The sequence below is a fragment of the Tupaia chinensis genome, unplaced genomic scaffold, assembly GCF_000334495.1.
Source record: "Tupaia chinensis unplaced genomic scaffold, TupChi_1.0 Scaffold000515_1, whole genome shotgun sequence".
NCBI lineage: Eukaryota > Metazoa > Chordata > Mammalia > Scandentia > Tupaiidae > Tupaia > Tupaia belangeri.
Genome location: NW_006160028.1, coordinates 2,097,776 through 2,103,682, shown reverse-complemented (window position 1 = coordinate 2,103,682; position 5,907 = coordinate 2,097,776). Strand labels below are relative to the sequence as shown.

The 5,907-nt window shown below is 35.9% G+C and overlaps 1 pseudogene; it reads right to left on the bottom strand.

Moving 5' to 3' along the window:
* Window positions 1-3,719: 3,719 nt before the first annotated feature.
* LOC114009299 (NADH dehydrogenase [ubiquinone] 1 beta subcomplex subunit 1 pseudogene) lies at window positions 3,720-3,922 on the bottom strand (annotated as a pseudogene).
* Between the last annotated feature and the right edge of the window lie 1,985 nt (window positions 3,923-5,907).

Here is a 5,907-nt window from a genome sequence, read left to right as displayed (position 1 = left end):
TGGTCAGAAGAAAATGGATACTCAACAGAAATGCAAGAAGGAAATGATACCAGACAGAAATGTAAATAGAAAAAAAGGTTCATTAGAAAAGGAAAATATAGGGGCCAGCAGATGGCACAGTGGTTAAGGCACTGGACTTCCACAGGTGCATGTGCATGTGTGCCCAAAATCTTGAGAAGAGTGAAGAGCAAGGATTGCAGTGTGGCCATCCCCTCTTGGGGGTGATTTCTCATATTCTGTGTCTTTGTCTCTTGTCACTCCAGTGAGCACATGTGCCCTAGAGCAAAAATATCTCTCTCAAAAATATAAGAAAATAAATAAGTGAATAGAAATTAATACTAATAGTATAAAACTGCAAAAATAATACAATATGGGACATTAAAATGTATGCAATTAAAGTAACTGACAATCATACAAAACTTCCTTAGTTGGGACAAGTAGGATTCAACATTCTTCAAGAAGTCTCATTTCTTGTGAAATGAACAAAATGATAAACTAAAATAGACACTAATAATTCAAGGATTCATAAGGCATAGATAGGAAAATAGAATGACATCTAAAAAGATGGCAACAGAAGAGGGAAAAGAAACAGATGGAATAAACAAAAAACAAATAACAAGATGGTAGATTTAAACTTATAAATATTAGTGATAAGATGTCTGCAAACAGACTACATATTTCAGATTAGATAAAAATAAAAATGCACATTCAATTTATGAGTCACACCTTAAACATAAATATGTAAAGAGGTTAAAAATAAAAGGATGGAAAGAGATATATTACATAAGTACTAACTGAAATTTACCCAGGATGACTATAATAATGTTATATAAAGTAGCCTTTCAGGTGAAAAGCATTTCTCGAACAATAAGAAGCAAAAATTAGGATCACTATAAATCTGTCTTCACCTAATAACACAATATCAATGTATAAAGAAAGTAAAATGTGACAACACTATAGCCAAACTGAGAGACTGTGTGTGTGTGTGTGTGTCTTTCCTTCTCATTTTTATTGAGGTCATTGTGGATTCACATGTAGTTGAAAGAATAATATGGAGAAATCCTTTGAGTCTACTACCAAGCTCTACCCAATGGTATCATCTTAAAAAACTTAGAACAATGTCACAGCTAGGGTACTGAGGCTGATACAACTGACACAGTCCACCAGTTCTGTTTGGATTTCTTTTTTTTCTTTTTTTTTTTGAGAGGTTTTTGCTATAGGGCGCGTGCGCTTGCCAGAAAGACAGAGAGAGACAGAGAGACAGAAAGTGAGAAATTGCCCCCCAGGGGGGATGGCCACGCCACAATACCTTCTTCTCCATTCTCCTCTCGGGATGTTGGGCATACACACACATGCGCCAGGCGTGAGTTTAAGCCACCGGGTCCAGGACTCAAACTGCAGTCGACTACATGGGAGTCCAGCAACATAGCCATTATGCTAACTGCTGGTCCCCCATAGTCCTTTCTTTGCTGCTGGCATCTTGTGTCTCTACAAATGAACTATGGTTTGTATAAGCATCACTTGTTGAAGGACCTTTGTACTCTTCACAGTTTGGGGCTATTACAAACACCACTTCTATGAAAATTGGTTTCAGATTTTTGCATGAACACGGATTTTCACATGGTAACTCATTTTTTCAGTTAGTAGTTCCCAGGTTGCCAGTGGGGTTTCATTTGTTTACAGACTATTTGAGTTTCCTCTTTTGAGAAAGGCCTGCTTTGTTTATGCTCTCTTGGGGTTGTCCTTTTCTTACTAGCTTGTCAGAATTCTCTCTGTGTTCTGGGTATCAGTCTTTTGTCAGTTGTGGAGATGACATGTGTTAATATTTTGCTGATCAGTTTCTCAAAGTACCTCAACAGTGTGTGGTCACGCTGCTGGAGTGGGCATGGATGCTCATGCTTAGGGATGCTATTTGGGGGTCCAAACTCAGGTCCATGCCATCCAGTCTTGAGTGCTCCCTGGCCTGGGATGATAAGATATTCTCAAAATTCAAGCACAAAAGAAGAGATTTAAAACTTTCTCTCAATAACTGATAAAAGAAGCAGTTAAAAGTCAGCACAAATATGGAAGGTTGGAACCAAATAGTTAACAAATTTGATCTTAATGTTTCAGAGTATGAAAATATTGCAGAATATGTTCACCAGAAAAAAATATATTTTACACAGTATTCATACAAAAATAAGGTAAAAGTCATGAGAACCAGCAGTTAGCGTAATGGCTATGTCGCTGGACTCCCACGTAGTTGACCGTGGTTCGCGTCCCGAACCTGGGGGCTTAAAACTCACGTCGGGCGCGTGTGCGTGTGTGCCTAAGATAGAGAGGAGAATAGAAGAAAAGAGATCGTCAAGTGGCCCTCTCCCATAGGGGTAATTTCTCATTTTCTCTCTCTCTGTCCTCTCAGGCTGAGCGCATGAGCACTGTAGCAAAAGCCTCACCAAAAATAATAATAATAATAATAATAATAATAATAATACTAATAAGGTAAAAGTCTCAAACACTTGAATATTAACCAATATATTTCTAAGGTTATCTGTGGGTCAATGAATAGAGTTTATGCAAATTATAGAATATTTTGAATGACATAAGATAAAAATATAGCATTTTTTATTTTGATATGGAATTAAAACTGACATGAAAGGAAACTTCTCAGTAATGTACGAGAATAAAAAAAGGGCAGTATGTCATGATTTAAGTGTTCACATAGGAAGTCAGAATAATAAGGACCAGCGAGTGGCACAGACAGTTAGATAGCATATAGACAACTACTGGTTTTATTCCTAGACCCGGAGGCTTGAAAAACATGCTGAGCACTTGCATGTGCATGACCAAAATCCCAAGACGAAAATGGAGGAGAAGGGATTGTAGTTTCTCTCTCAGTGTCTCTATTCAGCAAGCGTGCATGCCCTATAGAAAATTAAAAAAAAAAAAGAAGCTAGGGAAATAAGATAAAAATAAATACAAAGAAAACAGAAGGGAAAAGATTAAGATAGGAGTTGAAATTAATCAATAAAAAAACAAAAGTATAACAAAGAATATTAAAAAATTTAAAATGATTCCTTAAAAAATAATAAAATGGATAATCTAGAAAAATTAATATGAAAATAAATGAGAAAACTACAAGTCACTAATATCAAGAAGTAAAATTAGGCATTATTATTAATTATATAAACATAAGAGAATGTTAATAACAATTTTTGACCAATAAATATGTAAATTAAATGAACAAGTTCTTTGACAAATATAATTTACCAAAACTGACACAGAAAGAAATAGAAACTATAAATAGTACAACATGAGATTTTTTTGAAAATTAGTTTGTAATTTTAAAACATTTCACAAATTCTCAGGTACGTTTTTTAGGTGTCTGCAATAGTGTGTATGTGCGTGCCAGAGAGAGAGAGAGACAATGACACAGAGAGGGAAAGTGAGAAATCACCCTCCAGAGGGGGAGGTCACATCACAATCCCTTGTTCTCCACTCTCCTTTAGGGGTTTTGGAAATGTACACACGAGTCCAGTGTGATTTTCAAAACACCAGGTCTGGGACTCGAACCATGTTCAGCCATGTGTGAGTCTAGTGCCTGTGTCACCACACCACCTGCTGGCCCCTTTCAGGTGCCTTTCATTTATAGTTAAAATTTTTTTCAAATTGTGTAATAAACAATTTTTTTCTTTTTCTCATTACTTTTAAAATGTGAATATTTAATTCAGTCACAGCTTTTACTTCCAGATCACTTCTTCCTTGGGCCTCAATCCCCTTTTAAATAATACACTGTCGTTCTGGAAGGCAGTTAGCTTTTCATCGTTCTTTCTTTCTAGATAGCATCCAAAGTCAAATCCGGCAGGGACGGCATAGGAAGGCGGTGGCCACGCACAATCTGAGCTAAGTTTGTCATGATTGCTGCGGCTCAGGCACCAGCCACAACTCCACAACCAAGGGCAGTACAGTTCTGGAGCTTTGTAAGGGGATGGTTTTATATTTTTTATTAAAAAAAATTTTTTAAATAATTATTTATTTTATTTTTAGTTATTCATTTGTTTATTTTTTAAATTGACCAGAGAGAGACAGAGGGTGAGAGTGAGAGAGAGAGAGGAAGTGAGAAAGCAAGCCACCAGATTCAGGACTCGAACCCCCGTCAGCCATGTGGAAGTGTCCAGTGCCCTAACCGCCATGCCACCCACTGGTCCCAGGGGATGGTTTTAAAAGTAAATGTTCCTGGGGCTAGCAGGTGGCGTGGTAGTTAAGGTTGCTGGACTCCCATGTGGCCAAATGCCATTCAAATCTTGGACCTATTGGCTGGTTTTCTCTCTCTCTTACTCTGTCCCTCTCTGGTCAAATTAAATAAATAAATAAATAAAGTTAAAGAAAATAATTCTTAAAAAATAAGTAAATGTTCTCAAACATTTATAAAGGTATCACAAAAGGAACAAATAAAAATAAAATCTTACTTTTATCTTTTAATTCTGAATGGGTATTAAGTTTTATCAAATATATTTTTTTCTTTTTCCTTTTTGGAGAGATTTCTGCTATAGGGCATATGTGCTCACCAGAGAGAAAAATATTCTTATTTTTAATTAACCCAAAAGGTAAGTGTGTGTTTAAATTAACAATAGTAATAGTGTACCAGGTAATTACAGCACATGGGCAAGGGAAATAAATGACAATAATGTCATCAAGAATAGGAGAGAGAAATTGGGACTATTCTATCCTAAGGAAAATGTACCACATGTGAGGTGATATAATACTACTTAAGGGTGGACTTGGATTAATTTGAAATATATATTTCAAGTACTAGGGGAGCTACTAAATAATTCAAAGTAAATTTAATAGATACTAATATAGTAGTGATAAATGCAATCATATAAAATAACCAAAGAAATCAGAAAAAGAGGTAAAACAGAAACAAAAAAATACCCAAGTGTAGCAAATAAGAGTTTAAAACATGGTACATTTCAATCCACTATAACATTAATCAGTTTATATACTTTAAATATGAGGGGGTTAAAATACACTAAAGCTGACAGAATGTCGAAGTGGATAAAAACATAAAATACAACTTTATGTCATCTAGAAAGCACCCAGTATGAGGATAAGACACAGATAGGTTAAAAGTAGACATACCATGAAAAGTCAGTCAAAACACTACTGTTGCTACAATGATTTCTGACAAAGAAGACTTCTGGACAAGAATGATTTTCAGGGACATAGATGAGTACATATGATGCAACGATAAAGAGCTCAGCTCTCTAAGAGGACATGACAATCTTATGTATTATATATTCACCTTAAAACACAGCATCAAAATATAGAAAACAAAACTGATAGAACTGCAAAGAAAAATAGACATTCACTATTATAGTTAGAATTTTTTTCTTTTCTTTATTTTACTTACTTACTTATTTATTTATTTATTTATTTATTTATTTATTTTGTCAGAGGGCACATGCCCTCGCTGGAGAGAGACAGAGAGCAGGTGAGAAAGGGAAAGTGAGAACGTCCCCCCACCCCACCCAGGGAATGATCACTCTGCAATCTCTTCTCCGTTTCTCTCTCCTTTCAGAATTTTCTCATGCATGCACTCGTGCCCACCATATTTTCCAAACTGCTGGGTTGGGACTCAAACTGCATAGTCAGCCATATATGATCTAGCCATCTTAACGACCATACCACAGACCAGCCCTAGTTAGAAATTTCAATACCCTCATTCAGTGGTTAATAGAACCAGCAGGCAGAAATTCAGTCAGAATGTAGTTGACCTGAACACTATATGTCAATGTGATTTAATTGACTTTTGCAGAGTACTCCATCCAACAACACATTCTACTCCAACTTACATGAAACCTTCACCTCAAAAGTTTACATTTTGACTGTAGAACAAAGCTTAACAAATTTAAAGGGGTAGCCATT